We start from the raw sequence: 19,036 nt of genomic DNA, 5'->3' as shown, positions 1-19,036 counted from the left end.
AGCAGATCACTGCAACTAAACGGCTTGTCGTGTTCTCTTCGACTACGAAGGTGTGTTTAGGAAAGGTGTAAAAGGTTACAAATCGTGGTTTTTGATTGGCTGGCTGGTTTGACATCACGGTAGTAATACTGAGTCTGCACAGCTTACCTATTGAGATGAAGGGAATTATCATGGCATTCCGCAAAAATACAAAGAATATTCGAGAATTTTTACCTAAATATACTCAACTATGCAGTAAATGGTTTGAACCCGGGGGTAACATGTGAAGGTGTAGCCTGATCGTCCGGGTGAGTGTAGTCCTACACTCACCCGGACGATCAGACTACACCTTCACATACTCAACTATGTAAGCAAACTACCAAAACATATTCTCTCTGACGAAGGGCAAATGCTCGAAACGTAACCTTCAGAAACTTTCCACGATTGTCAATTTACACTGTCAACGATGGATAGCAAAAAAATATATTGCTGTTATGTCAGAGAACTTTTTTGCAAGCAATCCAGTGCCGTCTGGAGTACCACAGGGGACAAAGTTGGTTCCCTGGCTTTTTCTTTTGATGATTAATGACTTGACTGTTCCAAGTATCTTTAACATGTGGAAATATATTGATGATACCACGGTATCAGAGAGCATGCCTAAAGGCCAACAGAGCAAGTCACAAGAAGCAGTAGAAGCAATCTACGACTGATCCAAGGAAAATTTGTTCCCGCTTAATGGCGAGAAAACTAAAGAATTAATTATATCCTTCAGTCGTAATCCCCCGCAACTCCCTAGGGTCTGCATAGACGGATCTGCTATCCAAACCATACAGAGCACAAAGTTACTCGGTTTGACAATCAATGATACGTTAACGTGGAACGACCATATAGAAGAACTTGTTAAGAAAGCGTCTAAGAAACTGTACTTTTTTTATTCAACTTAAGCGTAGGCATGTTCCTACTTCAGATCTTGTAACATATTTTTGCGCATGTATTAGGTCTTCATTAGATTACGCTTGTCCTTTTTTCCATTACAGTTTACCAAAGTATCTTCAAGTCGAGCTTAAAAGTGTGCAAAGGAGGGCCCTCTCGTGTACTTTTCCCAGGGTGCACTACTCGGACGCCCTTCAGTTAGCAGGGCTCGAATCCATCAGGGCCTAGCCGGAAAATTTAACAGAACATCTGTTTAAGTCTATTGTTAATGATCCACGAAGTAAGATTAGCAGCTTCCTGCCTCCCTCAGTTTCTACTTCATATGAGCTGAGAAGGCAGATGAGGTTTTCCACGCCTCTTGTAAAGACAGATAGATTTGGAAATTCTTTCATTGTTAAGAGTGCGAGGGAAGCATTTAAATGATTTTTAAGAGTAGTCACCTTTGTAATTTTATTGTAGTAGTAGTTAGAGATCACTTCTTATATCTTACTTGTCAAGAGACGCAATTCAGTTTTTTAACTGCAATGTTTTTCTTAATAAATACAGTCTACAATCTACAGTCTACGAGGTCCAACGGAATCAAATGTAAAATCTAAGTTAAAAACACCTATCAGAATCTATTGCAAATGACTTATATAATCATGATTAAAAGTCCATTTACCAATAATATCTGCGGTAGGTTTTTTAAGGAATAGTGATTTTCTAGGAAGGCTCCGTTCTGTGTCACATATTCCGCCAAGAGAAAACTTCTAGAAAATTTTTTATCTCCTCGTTGTTAAAAAATAACATAAAATAATTAATTTTACCTCCTTGGGTTGAAAAGGGTGAGAAAGTTAAGGTATTTTCAAGAGATGGAACATGAAGCAGTCAAGAAGTTGTGGAATTGGAATATAATACAGATTTAATAATGATTTGCTTCAGCTAGCATAGGAAAGTTCCACACTCGAGGATACGAAATCCAAAGCAATCGATTTCCGCTTAAAATAGGGACTTCACAAACCTTACACAAAATTTTAAAATAGGGACTTCACAACCTTACACAGATTTAATAATTTGATTTGCTTCAGTTAGCATAGGAAAGTTCCACACTCGAGGATACGAAATTCAAAGCAATCGATTTCCGCTTAAAATAGGGACTTCACAAACCTTACACAATGGTTTCCCCCGTCAGAAATGTACATTTAGCATACAGTAATCAGTATAAAAGGTTTTGTTTAAGTGAATCAAGTTATTAAAATATTCAAACACATCAACAGAGTTCTTTAACATAAACAGAAGTCGGTACAGCTGTGTAGGCCTGATAGCCTGATATATCGTTTACGGCGTGCGCAAATCTAGAGAGGGCATTCTTCCTGTTTTAGAAGAAATCTTATAAAAACTACGAAGGGCTTAACTTAGAAACTGACTCAGTTGCTGAAAATTGGCCAAAATGGCTCCTAAAGGAAAGAGTTAGTTTTGCATATTGTCTTTTCCTACTGCTCATGAATTAGCACTAAAGGAAATTGTCGTGTACTTAGAAAGTAATTCGTGCAATAGCGATGGCCTTCCTCTTTTGGTAAATGGTGAGTTCGCTTGTTTGGACGAATATTTGACTCATATGGCGCGAGATGGGACCTGAGGGGATCCGATAACACTGTATGTAGTAGCAAACTTGCACAACATCGACATCCAAATAGTGTCCTTTCTAGGAGTTGGTGGTCAGCATGGGTTCAGTTCGTCAGCAAGTTTTTCAGCAGCTGATGTGTACCTTACACATTTTGCTAAGAACCACAAGGAACACTATGTGAGCCTCGAACACGTTGCGGGTCACAATGACAGTAGTGAAGATGACTGCGAGGTAAATGACTCAAGAGAAAGAAAAATTTCCAAGGATTATGCAAATGAAATGCATATAGAGCAGGATATTACAATGGATGATACTGTTAATTATCAGGATAACACTGACGCAAAAAGCGGATCTGATAGTATCGTCGACGATGGCAGCGACAAGGATATGACTGCAGCTGTAACTAAGGGATTACAAATGGTAGGCGAACAAAATGGAGCTTGAATTGCAAAATGAAGTCGACAAAGGCACAGTCAATCATGGTGATAAGTTAATAGGTGTTCAGTTTGTCTCAGACGTAGACATCGACTTCTTTGCGGTGAGAAGGGATGCGAATGTCACGTTGGAAATCTTCTTTTTTGTAGTTGCAGTCGTAAGTATGGGGCCTGGTGACTAAGATTCGACGCATCTAGGGTTATACCTGCCAAGCATTCTGGCTGTACAGCATAACCGCGCAACAACTGAAACCAGCGATTAAACGTTGGGCATGTGCGGGGGGATCAATCTGGCTATCCGCGCACAAATTGCCCGCGCAAAATTTTAAACGAAAACATAAGGAATTAACCACTACTGCAACCTAAGAGAAAGAAAATTGAAACGTTCATAGATATCTGTACAAGAAATTAAAAGTAGGAAAAAGAAGAATTGGAGACTTTCCAAACGCAATCTTTATTCAAGTACTTTACCATTCTGTTTTGAGCTTCTAAATCACCATGACGTACTTCATGACCAGTGAAACTGTCTCAAACAGGACAGTATAGTTCTCGACGCGGGTCCATATACAGTTTTTCCAGCTATATAGACCCACATTTGGTGGAGGACTCGATATTTACATTGCCAACTACACCTCATCCAACCTAGGTCTTACTCAAGCCTTGGATGGACTTACAGTCCACCATCTGGCCACAGTTATGGCAGCTCCTTTACCCGATCATTACTGGTAGGAAGTTACAACTATCAGCCTGATGAAGTTAAAGTGTTTTATGAAACTATTCAAAAGAACTGAAGTGACGACGATATTTGAAATTCGTCCTTATTGAAAATCGAGGCAGACGTTTCGTTGTGGGTCATGGCCACCAGAGTTAATAGAGGGAACTGGTTATGAAAGTCGGCGGACTTCCGACGATGGAACTCTTTGTGTTGGTTTATGGCATGTCACGTGACCGAGAAGGTGCACAAAATATGAAGATGGCGATCAGCGTGTGGGCTTGCTTCGAGTTTATTCTTTTTTTACGGATGATCTAGAAATAATCTAACTGAAATATTATCTTAAAAGGATTCATAAGTGATGCCAGGGGTCAACTGCTCCGTCCTTGGCTGCGGATCGTGCAGACGATCGAAGAGAATAGGAATTTTTAAGCTGGCTGTCGCGAAAGACGAGGCTCATGATCGAAAATGACGCACCAACTGGCTCGGAGAAGTAATAAAAGCACGCAAAATCGACTAGGATTTCGGGAAGCAGATAAAAAACGACAAAGTACACGCTTGCGAGAAACACTTCAAACCCGAGGATATTGAAATATGTAAGTATCGCTTTATTTTCAGTCCGACCTGTTAAAAGAAAGCTATTTCCAATTATTATTGATGCTTTTTATTTAGAACATAGCTAGCAGAGTCAAATTCATTATACGTAAGCGTGCTCAAAATCCCGATAGTGCACGCTGATAGCGTCAGCAAATCCGACTTCGCCAGAAATTTTTTTTTCGCGCGAGCGGCCATTGCTAGTGCGGGGAAAAATAATACATTTCGCGACAATAATGGATACAAACAGAAACTCGGCCTGCTAGTCCGAAAACGAAGACAATGTTTCGACCTTTTCTAATGGGCTTGAGTTCTTAAATGAGGCAGAAAAAGAGAAAAACAAAGGAAAAGGAGACTCGGCATCAGCGCCGTCACGATTCGCTTCAACTGATATTGTTGTCCGTTTTTCGCGTTGCATTTGATGCACAATTCCACCGGCTATGTTCTAAAACAATTGGTTCATGCTTTCAGCTGTGCACTATCGAGTTATGGAGCACGTGGGAAGTTTGGAGAGCACTCAAGAAGCTACAGTTGCCCTCGGCTATCGCCTCGGGCAACTCTTACGCTACTTTCGTGCTCTCCAAACTTCCCGCGTGCTCCACAACTCGATAGTGCACGCTAAAGCATGAACCAATTGTTAATTGTTGACAGGTTTAGAAATAATAAAATGTGGCTGACAGGATCAGTGCACAGGCAGCTGGATTTTTGTTTAAATGATAATCTATGATAAATATCTCCTTACTCAAATTATTCCAAGTCATATGTTATTAAATCATTCATATTAATCATCAACATTTTGTTACAGGTTTCAGTTCTTCATCAGTTTGGTTACAATAGTAACACTATTAGAATAGAGGGATCCATTTCATGTCAGAGTGGCAATACCAAAGGAAGGAAAGATACGAAGATACGAAGAAATCTTGGGAACAGGTTACCATTGCCAAGTTGCCATGCCAAAAAAAAGTCAAACTGTAAAGATGCTGTGTACTAGCATAACTGCCACAGAATTTTTAAATATCCGACAAAAGAAGAATTTTTTCCCTTGATCATTAATTTCCCTGACCTGTGTCTTGCTAGTCACTCGGCTGAATAGAGCAATTGTTAAAAAAATGCACCACCCTGTTGAAGACAACTACAATTGCAGGGTGATTCCCTTTTGAGGATGCACATGAGTGGAATTCTAGAGTCTGGCTATGTTACTGTATTTAAACGGAAAAGAATTTCAGATTGCTTGTTAGAAATTTCATTGGAATTCTAGGTTTGTCAGGGTCAACAAAAAAAGTCAAGTTTGTGTGACTAAAACTTGAAACCTCGTTTGGGAGGTTTGAATTTTTTTGCCATATATACTTCTATAAATATTATCCATACCTCCCCCACAGAATGGATTTTTCTTAAGACCCCCTCCCAACACTCTGGAAATTGCAATTAAGGTTCATACATTTCATTGAAGTTTTTGGCCTTTGAGATCCCCCCATCCACAAGAATTTTCAACCCTTTCTTTAAGCGGAGTATGGACATTTTCTGCAACTACACAATGCCAATTAAGTTGTAGCCTTGCTTCTGCAGTCCTACAAATGTAAGATGACAGAAAGCATAGGGAGTTTTTTTTCAAAGTGAAATTGAGAAGAACATCGGCACACCATCCACAAATGCCAGTATTAAATAACAGACCACTTTTTCACAATCAAACAGCGATTACCGGGATAACAGTCATGTTTTTAGAATTAAATAATTCAGAAGTAGTTTTCCATAATCCTCCAAATTCCATTCAAACAGGCTATGATTGTATTTACAAGAAGTTCCACATTCACATGAGAAAGTTTTAATTTGGCATTGTCACACTGTTTGGAACTAAACATTAGAACTAGGTTCTTTTAATACTGTTGTAAACAACTTTGCTATTTGTTGTTCACAAAAGTCAATTAAATATAAATGGAGAGCTTTAACTTTGCTTCCCTTGTTCATTTTATTAGCAACTCTGACTAATTTCCTTGCGAAGAGACTTCCCCTTTGTTTGCTTCATTTTGATCTTGTTTTTCTCACTCACATCCTTTGTGAAGGAGAATGAGCATACCCGTACATACAAAGTAATAATGCAATGTAATACATCCTTGATCAGTTATGATCAATCCATAGTTAGGAAGAACATCACTATCACTAGTAGCTTTGAGAGTTATTGTAACTATTTCAATTCCTAGTGAAACCACTTTTGGAGCTGGCTGGTGGAAGTAGTGTTCTGCTACTACAAAAATCTTCTGAGCTGGCTCCGCAATTGAGCATAACCCATCATGGTTCAAACTTGAAATCAGATTTTGCATGTTTTGAATCATTGATACAGTCAAGTTTGCCAGCCTTCAGTATTGCCGTAGCTTGCTGGCTCTCCACAGTACCGGTTCTTGCATGTTTCTTGTACAAATTGTGCAGCACATAACCTCATGGGTATTGCAAGCCAGCCCTTTCCCTCTCAGATAATACTGTAGTAGTGGGATAATTGTCACCAGAGTTCTTGCTTCTCTTACAGTATGCAATGAGGCAGTTGGCAACTTTAGTTGACAATAATGTGGCAGCATTCCTTGACAGTCCAGTGAAGAACTGTGTAGACTTCACAGGAACTGTTGCATAATATTTCTGAAAACCTTCACTAAGTCTCCATTCTTTAAAAACCCATCATACATTGATTTTATACTAGTGAATTCGAAACTTCATTCCTCTGGCTGTTGAAAAGAATACTTGCTTAGTTCATCCCTCAAGCTTTTTGTAACAATTCAGTTTCATTTATTTTCCTGATTGCGGAAGCCACAACTTCAGCATGTATGCTGACACTCAAAGACTGAATAGATCCTTCGTGAAGACTACTGTGTTTCAAACTTCTGTGTCGTTCATAACCTCCTTTGAATTATACTTTTTCCCACAGTCTTTGCAAATAATTTCATATTGCTGGACCTACAACAAAGAAAGAAAAACTACGATTCGTGCAACATAATTGCTACAACCAGCTAAAATTCGATGTGATACTCTGAACTCAGAGATGTTTCCAGCAAGTACTTCTCATATTAAACGAGACATTCAGTGTAAAACATATTCTTAGCTTCTACAGCAACACTGATCAGTCATTGCAGGTAGGACATGTATATCTAAGTAAAATTTTTGGGTGTAAAATTTTTTTCGGGTGACTCAAGTAACTTGCCATGCCACAAATATATAACCGAGCGAACGTTTTGGGTCGGTAGCAAGAAATTAGACACGTAAATTAGCACAATTGGAACTTACATTGTTAACTGTTGCTAAAAACTGCTGATTGACTGTTTCATCACCTTCTAAAATGTCTAAAATAACTTCGAAATCATCTCCCCATAGCAAGAAATCGTCTACTCCATCCGCCATCTTGTTTTGAATGTGTGCACCTTCGCGATCACGTGACTTGTACCTTCAACCTCAGAGGGCTCCCATTGTTCTTATCGTTTGAAGTTTCCCGGCTTTCATAACCAGTTCCCTCCATTAACTCTGTGGCCACAAAGATAAAGTTTCAACTGATAAATATGTAAGAGCACTATACTGTCCAAATATGCGAAAATGATCATTTAAAGTCGCTAGACAGAACATAAAAAATGATCTAAGTGACCCTATGGTGAACTCGTGAAGAACCTGGGTGGAATTTAATTAGAAAAAAAATGTTTGTATTAAGAGTCCCTGTCTGAGAAAGTGTTCCAGGGGCCAGAAGTGGTGGTCAACCGATTTGGCTGAAACTTGGCAAAAACGTTGGGTGTGATAAGATATTTCAAAAGCCACTTTGGCTCACTTTTCTGACTGTTTGTTCTGGAGTTTCGGAAGGGGTTCCATTTGTGGCCTGTGGAGTACCAAAAATTCATCCTTCAAGTTTGCATTTTGAAAGTGCTATAAAACTCCATCGATAAAATGTGCTGCCAAACGAATTTGATCAAGAATTCTAATATAGTGGAGCTTTTAGTTTATAAATATAACTTTGTTTTCAAGTGATTAGACAGAGAGAGGCCTCGGGCTAAAGTTAGGTCAAATTTGAGGTCAAAATCATTACCCAAAATTACCATTTTTCAAAAAACCATAGCACTCACCTGCCTTCTTGCAGGACTTTCCTACCAAATCTAGTATGTACTTTAGTGACTCATTTATCGAAATCATTTGAGAAAAAGGTGGCTTATTAGGGTTTGTTAGGTTTTTGAGACAAACTCTCCATACCCCTCTAAGGCCAAGCAAAATGGAGTTTTGAGCATAATTCATGCTAGAGACAGACCAAATTCTTGACTTAAGGCTTTAATTTCGAATTTGGTGAGTGAAAATGAAATACTAAAGCCAATCCAGTGTCATTACCTAGAAATACCTCGACTTGTAGCTTACAAATGCTTTAAGAAGGCCTCTGATTAGCACTACATACATCCGGGTTTAGCAAATAAAGGTAATTTTTTTTCTTTGAAACCTAGTACCCATCATAGAGCACAAATGATGATGTCCTCACCTAGATATGACAATCTTTTTTGAGAAATGCTTGAATTTCCTCTGATTTATATTTTTCAAGTCATATGTCCATACATACTGTACTCACAAGCATGCAAAGCCTCTATATTTTGTCGGACCGATTTATTGATGGAATACGAAGTGAGTTTAACGAAAACGACCGTTAACAGAAGATCTATAGTTAAACTTTTGATGGCCTCACTAGCTCTTGTAAATACGCATGATGGCATCAGTAAAAGAGAATGATGATACCTACAAGTTGTAGTGAGTAGCGTAAATAACAAACCCACAGTTAGAAAAGCTGGATAACAAATGTTTCGTGTTGCAGTTTATGTGAAACATGCCACGCAACACCTCGAGATGCGACTGCTATTATATCGACTAGCCCACCATATTGGACGTGAGAGTGAGAGGACTGGACCAAGTTTAGAAACACAACAAACAAATTTATTTAAGCTTAATAAGAAAATTGCAATGCTTGGGCCCGTAAGTAGCTAAGGCTATTCGAGGCAGGCACAAGAGAGGAAAATAAAAATAAAAGAAAAGAATTCTATAGAAAGTGAATATTTATATGTATAATTATAATATATAGACGAACAATCCTAAAAGAAATCTGCTTATCCGTGTGGCTTATAGACAGAATGAATCAGGAGGGTAGACTGTAGTATATACTGGAAGTACACACAGTTATAATTTTGCAAATTATTCGTTATGGTGGCCAATTTATAATTTCAATTTAGTTGATATAACCAAATTATATGGAAATATGGACTAACAAGCATAGATCAGAGAAAATTCAAGCATCTTTACAAAATATTGTCATATCTAGGTCAGAACATCATCATTTGTGCTCTATGATGGGTACAAGGTTTTCATTTATTACTCTACTTTATTTTTCTAAGCCGCTAGGTGTTTGTAATGCTAATCAGAGGCCTTCTTAGTGTATTTGTAAGCTATGAGTCGAGGTATTTCTAAACAATGACACTGATTTGGCTTTGATGTTTCATTTTCACTCACCTAATGTAAAATTAAGGCCCTATGTCAAGAATGTGGTCTGTTTATAGCATTATTTATGCTCAAAACTCCAATATGCTTGGCTTTAGATGGGCATGGAGAGTTTGCGCCAAAACTCTAACAAACCTTGATAAGCCAAGTTTTTCTCAATTGATTTTGATAAATGGGTCACAAAAGTACATACTGGATTTGGTAGGAAAGTTATGCAAGAGGCAGGTGAGTGTTATGGTTTTTTGAAAAATGGCAATTTTGGTAAAGATTTTGGACTTAAATTTGTCCTAACTTTAGCCCCAAATAGAACAAAGTTATATTCATGAAGTAAAAGCTCCACCGTATAGAAGAGTCCATCGTCAAATTCGTTTGGCAGCACAGTTTACCAATGGAGTTTTATGCAATTTCAAAATTCAAACTAGAAGGATGAATTTTTGGTGCTCCACAGGCTACTAATGGGACCCCGTGAAACTCCAGAATAAACAGTCAGAGAGGTGAGCAAAAGTGGTTTTTGAAATATCTTATCACATTCAACTTTTTTGCCAAGTTACAGCCAAATCGGTTGAAAGAACTAGGAAAAAGAACGAACTTAGAAAGAACTAGGAAAAAAGAACGATCACTCACCTGTATTCGTGAATGACCAAGAGATCTAAAGCCCAGTGAAGCTCTCGACTGAACACTGCAACTAGACGGCTTGTCGTGCTATCTTGAATTAACAAGATGCTTTTAGAAGGGCGTGGTTTAATGAAATGTGCTTCTTGATTGGCTGGCAGGTTTGATGTCACGATATGAACAATCAATGTGCACATTTCACCCATAGTACGTATTATGATGAATAATTATCGAGTAATTCCGACAAAAAGCATAATAAAATTTGAAAACATTTGCGTGAAAATACTTAGCCATATCAGCAAACCACCAAAAAAAGAAACATCTAGAAAGTTTTTAATCTCTCCGTTGTTAAAAAATAAGATAAAATAACAAAGTTAAACTATTTGGGGTAAAACTAGAAAGGTTGGACTTCGTCGACCTAGCATCAAATTATCTTGTTACACCCCCACCGAGGCTGCACCACAGTTACTTTAGAAACTTACTCCCTTTTAGCCAAACAATATATAACATAAACAAAAATTAAGCTGTTTTTTCATCGAGATGTTTTTGGCGAGCAAGGTCTGACGGAATCTAATGTGAAGTTGTATTGAAAACAATGAAGATTGAACAGAACCAACTAATGACATATTTCTATCGGAGTGCATTGCAACTGATTCACCGTAATGAATCCTCCATTTACCAAAAATATCAGCAGTAAGTTTTTAGGATCAGTAACTTTTCAGGAAAGCACCGTTCTGGGTCACATATTCCACCACGAGAAACTTCTAGAAAGTTTTTGATGTCCCTGTTGTTAAAAGGTAAGATGAAATAACATAATTTTTATTCTTCCTCTTTGGGTTGTAATGAGTGAGAAATTTAAGGATTTTTTTTCCCGGAGATTGAAGCTTTCCTGAATTTTTTAAAAGCTTACAATTAATAAGAAAGTTCTGATTTGCCGACACTAGAGATGTCAATTATTTTCCCAGACAATGAAGTAATCTCTTCATTTGGCCGCTTGAGTAAATTTAGTAAATTTCAAAGAATTCTTTGCTTCTAGTCATGAAGCACTAACTTAATGTGGTTTCTTCAACGACGACCTAAATAATGTTTACAGTACTTCTGGGGTGACTTAAAAGCCCAGCAAAATATTTGTCGCAGTCTAACAAGAAATTAAGAAACTTAACCAAAACCAGTTTGAAAACATGTTACAAAAGGAATTGTGACGTCTTCCTGTCATGTTCAAATGAACCATACCAAGATATTCTGCAAAACAAATTTAGATATGCTAAAAAAAAAAAAAAAAGGGAAAAAAACACAGGGACCTTGCTCTCCCTTAATAGCACGTGACTTTGATGTTATGACACTGATACTTAGTTGGTTAAGAGATGACCGCTGAATACTGTGCCGCTACTACACGTTCGACTACAGTACATTTTGTTTAAAACGCGCATGCCCCATAAACTAGGCTGATATCCACAACGGGTGCGTGGTTACAGATACTGAATTTAAATATGAAAAACTACATTGTGTTGAAATTTAAAAAACTCTTGAACAAAAGCTAATCTTTCAAACCGGCAGTCTAAATCCCACAGGTATCAACGAACGCTTTTCATTCCACTAATTTATTCGTGTTTTTCTCGTTGCCATGTTCCTATCATGTAGCTTTTTTTTCTGCCTTTAAAAGCACACACAACCCACAATTCCTCTATTCGCTCCGACGAAGGGCTAACGCTCGAAACGTCAGCTTTTATAATCGTAACGGTGGCCAATTTACCATTTCAACTTTGTTGATATATTCAAGATATTTATCTAGGGACAGTCCGTTAGGCAGTTTTCATTCTTGTTTTGAGGCAGAGAATGCAAATTAATCTAAACTATATTCAAAGGGTAGAAAAGAAAAAGAACAACCATTTACCTGTATTTGTGGATATACGAGAGATCTAATGCCCAGTGAAGTTCTCGACAGATCACTGCTGCTAGACGGCTTGTCATGTTCTCTTCAACTACGAAGGCGTGTTTAGGAGAGGTGTAAAAGGTTGCAAATAGTGCTTTTTGATTGGCTGGCTGGTTTGACGTCACGATAGTAATACTAAGTGTGCGCAACTTGCCTATTGACATGAAGGGAATTATCGAGGCATTCTTCGAAGAATACAAACAAAGAATGTTCGAGAATTTTTGCGTAAATATACTCAACTATGTAAGCAAACTACCAAAACAGATTCGCTCTGACGAAGGGCTAATGCTCGAAATGTCCCCTTCAGAAACTTTCCACGATTGCCAATTTACATTGTCAAAGATGGATAGCAAAAAAATATATGGCTGCTAGGTCAGAGAACTTTTTGGCAAGCAAGGTCCAACGTAATCAAAGGTAAAATCTGTGTTCAAAACACCTATCAGAACCTATTGCAAATGACTATTAATAATCGTGATTAAAAGTCAATTTACCAGTAAATATCTGCAGTAGATTTTTTAAGGAATAGTGATTTTCTAGGAAGGCTCCGTTCTTGGTCACATATTCCGCCAAGAGAAAACTTCTAAAAAGTTTTTAATCCCCTCGCGGTTGTTGAAAAATAAGATAAAATAATAAATTGTACCTCCTAAGGCTGAAAAGGGTGAGAAAGTTAAGGCTCTTTGAAGGGACGGAACTTTATTTATGTTTACATATATGACAATTAAATGGACACTGTCACGGGTTGACATGCGCAGTAGCATACACTCTCTCCGAGACTGTACGTGCTCGACCGCCATTGTGGAAGTATCGGTGAGTTGAAGAATTCTACATATATTTTGCATTTAAATCAAGTTTATCCAAAGCAAATGCTCACGAAAGTGAATTTCTTTTACTGAGGAACCTTCGGTGATCTTTTGTAAATGTAAAACTGCTTGTACGACGAAGCGCAAAGAAAATAGTTCTCGTGGGTGCCCATTCGAACGAACAGTCGTCATCTGCCTATATTTATGAAAGCCGTACAGTTTGCCCGAGGCTTACCTGTATTCCAATAATAATGTGTAGTAGAATAAACATCTGATAAACATCTGCCTTGCAAATGCTACAAATGTCTGTGATATCTGGCATGATTATTTTATTTTCCTATCAGTAAAATCGCTGTCACTGAATGACTAATAACCTGCATCATATTTTGCCTGCAGCCACAACTTAAATGTCTTTTCTTTCACATAAATACGCTTATGGTTTCTCAGCCACGCTTTCTTGTATTCCCTTCTGTCCTCAACCTTTAGTTTCCGCCCTGAGTTGATGCGTTTACCGCCGTGTCCGGATCCTCCGCTAGACGCCATTTTGAATTTGTGAATGCAACTTGAAAAAGTCAGGATGACTTTTTCAAGTTTCGATCAGCTACACGAGCATGCGCAGAAAATGACCGTGTCCCTTTAATCGGGCAGATGTGTTTACCGACACTAGGAATTTCAATTATTTCATCAGACAATAAAGGAAATCCGGCCGGCTTGGTTGAATTTAGTGAATTTCCAATTTTCAACCCTGCTTGGTTGAATTTAGTGGAAAGGAAACTCTTTATTCGCACTATTTCAAGAGGTTACTACAGATTATAAAAGTCAGAATACATAAAAAATAGTAAATTACATCAATAATCAAAAGTAAAATGTGCACAGTGACCAAAGTAGCATAGCTTTCGAGTTGGCCACTGTCACGTATAATTAACTGGTGTATCTTAACATTTACACAAGACTTACTTCACTTTAATTCTACATTTACACTAACCAAGTTATTTACACACAATTAGTGTTATAAACAAAGAGAATAGAGAAGTGAGTAAATAAGTAAATAAAGAAATAAAAATTTAATTAAGTTAAAAGAAGGAGAATTAATTTTTTTTATATTGAATCAAAAGAACAAAGACTAAGAACAAAGAAACTAAAGTAAACTAAATCAATGCATTCTAAGAAGTACATTGCGAAGTTAGCAGATATAGCTTGAATTGTTTGGAGAAGCGAAAATAACATAATTTTTTAGATGCAGTGGAATAGTCTCCCAAATTTTTGATGCAATGAAAGTAAACGTAGAAGCTCCATAATTATTATGTATTAGAGGCCTACGAAAGTTAAGGTTAGAAATAAATCTAGTGTAATGGTTATGGAAGTCAGAAGCCAGAGATAGAGTTCCAGAAAAAATTGCTGGGATGCTTGTTGGATTGTTAATAATTTTATGTGCAAAGAGTGCTACTTTTAGTTTGAAAATATTATCAATTGTTAGGATATCCAATAAATGATAATAAGGTGTAGCATTCCCTCTAATGTGTGAAAAAAAAAATTGAACGAATGCATTTATTTTGCTTAGTTCTGATTTTATTTAGTCAGTTTTGCAAGCACTTCCCCAACTAGTGATAGCATAAGTCAAATAGGGATAGATGAAAGAGTAATACAATTGTTTCAGAGTATGCAGGTTTATATAGTGTCTCAATTTAGTAATAATTCCGATATTTTTTGCTAATTTATTGTTAAAATGTTAAATCTGAAGTATTGAATTTCCTAGAAATCTTTGTTTAGGGTCATACAGCGGTCAAGAAGTTGTAGAATTGGAATATGATACAAACTTGACAGTGGTTTGATTTGCTTCAGTTAGCATAGGAAAGTTCCACACTCGAGGCTTCGAGATCCAAAGCAACCGATTTCCGCTTGAATATAGGAACTTCACAAACTTTGCACAATGGTTTCCCCCGTCAGAAATATACATTTAGCACACATCAGTCAGTGTAAAAGGTTTTGTTTAAATGAATCAAGTTAGTAAGAGCGGCAGTCCGTAAATATTTCCCGGAGGTGTGCAATATGAAAAAATCGAAAATCCCCAAACTTTGCCAGAATATAGGTCTGGATGAACTATTTCTGGAAAAAATACTTTGAGTTCAATTGCATTTAATTTGTCGCGAACGGCGAAAAATCGGTTTTGTTGCTCTCACGTCAGCTTCACGAGGTTTAGACAACCATTATTTGAACGTCGCTTGAAAATAAACAAAACAGTAAATGTAACCAAATATTTTCCTAATGAAAAGAACACGTATTTGCAAACAGTCTGAAGTATGATTTATTCGATTCCGTTGCAATCTAAATTTTTGTGGAATCTTTGTTTTTTTCCAATATTTCACTCATTTTGGCGGACAAAAAAAAAGGCAAAATTGAGAGGGTAAAATCGCACCTTGGTACATGGAATGGGGTTATATCAAGTTAATCCAGCAAAAGAACAAGGTTTCTTCTTCAAATAACTGCAATAAAATTTTGGGCTACTCAAACTACGAAATTATAGTACCCCAAACAAAAGTGACTCAGAGGTCAAAACGCGCCATTCCTTGTCACGTAATTGGAGGTGAAAAATCAACAATGCGCGCGTGGAAAAGATAACAGATCGCTTTGGGAGCAAAATATCGTTATCAATCTGAATAAAAAGTTAACTTTGATCAACATTTGTCGTTTCTGCTGCTCAGGTCAACAGAGATTTAAAATTTTAGCGGTAAGTTCGAAACAAAGCAAGCCAAAATGCAACATCGTCCAGTTCGAAGTGGCCAAGGACAGATACAAACCGTAAAATAAATATGTTTGCCACATCTACACTTTGATTTGAGTGTTGTTTATAAATTTGTACTTACCGTGCATCAGCGCCAAATATTGATCGTGTATTCGCTGCGGGAACTCCGCTGTCTCTAAATCCCGGGGGGTACTGCCATATATGGGCTATATAGGTATGTGCCGCTGTGAAGGGTATGGTTTTCAAGCAGTTTAATCTAAGATAGGGTATATAAATAAGAGCATTTGGGTCTAGAATAGGGTATCATTTTTCAGGAAACTGATCAGTTGGTTGAAGATCTCATCTAGACTAGGGAAACCGAGAATTGCCGCTCAAACATATAAAAAGGTCAAATCGACAAGTTGAAATTTTCGCAACTCAGCCCCGAGAGTAAAAGCAAAGAAAGTGTCAATCATAAAACAGTACTGAATATTATTAACTGTCAAAAATCTGGATTCAGACGGAAGTCGGTGGTTTTAATACTGGTTAAAATTCAACAAATTATTGTTCCTTATAAGGCCGTACGTGCGCGCTTGGCATAGCTCAGCCCCGGAGCTCAGCATGTAACTTGCAAAGCGACCAAGTTGAATACGGGGTTGAAAATCAAACACCCGTGTCCAAAACCCGTCCAAAATTAGGACTGATTTAGGACTAATCTTTGAGACTATACAAGAAGGAAGGTGGACTAGCTTTTTTGTAACTTAGAGAAAGAAGGTAAGTGCTTCTTTCTTTTAGCTGGAAAACAGCTACTCTAGGATAGGGGGGTTTGGGAAGTTTACTCTAGTATAGGGTAGCAAAATTCAGCTGAACTAGCTCCAGCATAGGTTAATGGTTCCAGGGTCCCAGCGGCACATCTCTACCCAGAAAATCCTAAAGCACAGCCCCCCCCCCCCCCCCGGGCTCTAAATGTTCAGTAATGATTGCGTGACAGGGGGACTCAAGTCCTGGGCTATAATTGCAGGAGCAAGCGTCTTTAACACTGGCACTCTTCCTCTATATTCAGCTTTTTTCGTTTGGGAACGTTGAATTATGCTTGAATATTTGTTGGGGGAATTTTTTTCCCTTTATTTACACCCCTCTTCTTCTTCATTTACTAATTTGTTAACATTTTAAAAGCTTCATCAAATAAGCTTTCAAAGCTAATCTAATCAGTGGTCTGTAATTTTTTAACATCTTGACTAGTGCAGGAACATGGATTGTGTGTTCGCTTCAAAAGCCGCAAAACTGCCCTCCGCTGATCTAAATGTTCTGTAAGGATTGCGTGACAGGCGTCAAGGGCACACTTCTTCACCATAAACACGAGCACTCTTCCTTCATATTTAGTACTATTTGTTTGGGAACTTTAAATGATACTTGAATGCTTGTGGGAGATTTTTTCCGCTGAATTTACCCCTCCTCTTTTTCATTCTCTAATCTGATGACATTGTTTTCCAGGCTTCATCAGATAAGCTTTCAAAGCTTATCTAATCAGTGGTGATTTGTTACATATTGATAGGTGTAGGAACACATTGTATACTTGTCATGCTATTGTGCTTTTACTTGTATCGCTGTTCTAATTTTGAAACTGTAAGCTGCCCATATTATTAGATAGGAGAAAATGACGCAGATAGGTATTGTCCTCTGTACAAGTGTCTGAGAATCATGACCAAACATCAAGCGCTTAGCACGCAATAACTGATACGATCACTTTGACACTTTCGATGTATATAGATAAAATGAACGTCTTCACTTGTGACCCACAATCAGATTACTGCTTCTGCGTCGATAATCTGTTCCCCGATGCGCTTTTGCACAGTTGTGTATATGTAATGATAAATCTGTGGCTACTCTGAACTTTTTGGAGGGCCTTGTGGAGGCAGAGGTTCTAACCCGACAAATGCTTTATGTGAGGCAATAGAAACATGCAGAAGAAACACCAAGAGTCACCTGAAGTTTTATGACTGCTTTGATTCGACTTTGAAAACGGAGGCAAATCTTCTCGCCAGGGCAAGTACGTCTCAATAGTTCTCACGCTTTCATATTGATTCTGTAGACGTTATGTAGTGTATAAACAATAAGATAACTCGAAAGGGTACCTAACAATGGTTATTGAAGGCCATGTACATTTAGTTTTGCTTCGGTTTTTTTTTCCGGGTTATATTTTCCGCATTAATCAATAAATTTTTGAGAAAATTAGGTTGTTGACCGTAGTGACGACAGCGGATAAAGACTTGCTTTTAACTATTACAAGCATTTCCATTCGTAAGTCCCCCAAAAAACACCCCTCTGTCACAAACCTGGTGGAACCTGGTTGTTCACCAGGTTTTCAACAAAATATAAAAATAATTGACCTGCCTTGAATGTTACTATTCCAGTACTACAGTGTAGTACTTAGTGCAGCCTTAGATAAACTTTTTATCACGCAGCATGTAAACAAGATGTCATTGATAACTCACGAAACATAAGGTTGTTTATCGCAGACAATTCAAGCAATGATGTCGTTGTACCTGCTGGGTCTGCCTCTTCTTTGCCTCCGATCTTGATGGGCAAAGGTCTCTTCTGCCTCAACCGGTTCTGAGGTTGCCTCTTCGTCGCCATCTTCGTAGTTGTCGTCTGCATGTGGGGGTACCAATGCTCGTCTGAGGGAATCCTCAAATTCTTGAGCTATTTCTTGAATTTCATTGTAGGTCTCCACTGATATCTTGTACGTGGTTTTCGTGATTGTAACAGTTTCATCCAAGCATACAGTCATCGCATTGCCATCGCTGTCCCGCAGGATATGTGCGTATGAAATTGAAGCACCTGTCCAGTTGCGGTCTATGGCATAGAAAATCTTCTCTTCATCTCGCGAGGTTTCAGCCAGAAAATCTCCCCGCAATTTCAGATCGTGGTCAAATAGTCGCCCTTGATACATTTTCGGTAATCTTTAGAAGGTTAGGTTCCACGATATACATTGAGCTAACCGCCTCCCGGTTAGCTCAATGGATAGAGCGCTGGACTGTTGTGCGGGAGGTCGAGGGTTCGAGCCCCGGCCGGACCAACACTCAAGGTCTTAAAATAATTGAGAAGGATATGCTTCCTTTCTATAACATCAAGAGATGGTTAGATATTCTAGTCTTCTCGGATAGGGGCGAATAAATGGAGGTCCCGTCTCCTACAGGGTTAGGGGTAGGAGA

The 19,036-nt window shown here is 38.1% G+C and overlaps 1 pseudogene across 1 annotated transcript; it reads right to left on the bottom strand.

The window, feature by feature from the left end:
- Positions 1–6,057: 6,057 nt before the first annotated feature.
- LOC148740509 (uncharacterized) lies at positions 6,058–7,759 on the bottom strand (annotated as a pseudogene). Its single transcript, XR_015996563.1, has 2 exons — positions 7,529–7,759; positions 6,058–7,201 (listed from the first exon to the last, which is right to left on the bottom strand). The product of XR_015996563.1 is annotated as an uncharacterized LOC148740509 (transcript).
- Positions 7,760–19,036: the final 11,277 nt, after the last annotated feature.

This window comes from Stylophora pistillata, chromosome 2 (genome assembly GCF_964205215.1).
Source record: "Stylophora pistillata chromosome 2, jaStyPist1.2, whole genome shotgun sequence".
Lineage (NCBI taxonomy): Eukaryota > Metazoa > Cnidaria > Anthozoa > Scleractinia > Pocilloporidae > Stylophora > Stylophora pistillata.
The sequence above is the reverse complement of the archived record's forward strand: the minus strand, read 5'-3'. Positions and strand labels throughout refer to the sequence as shown.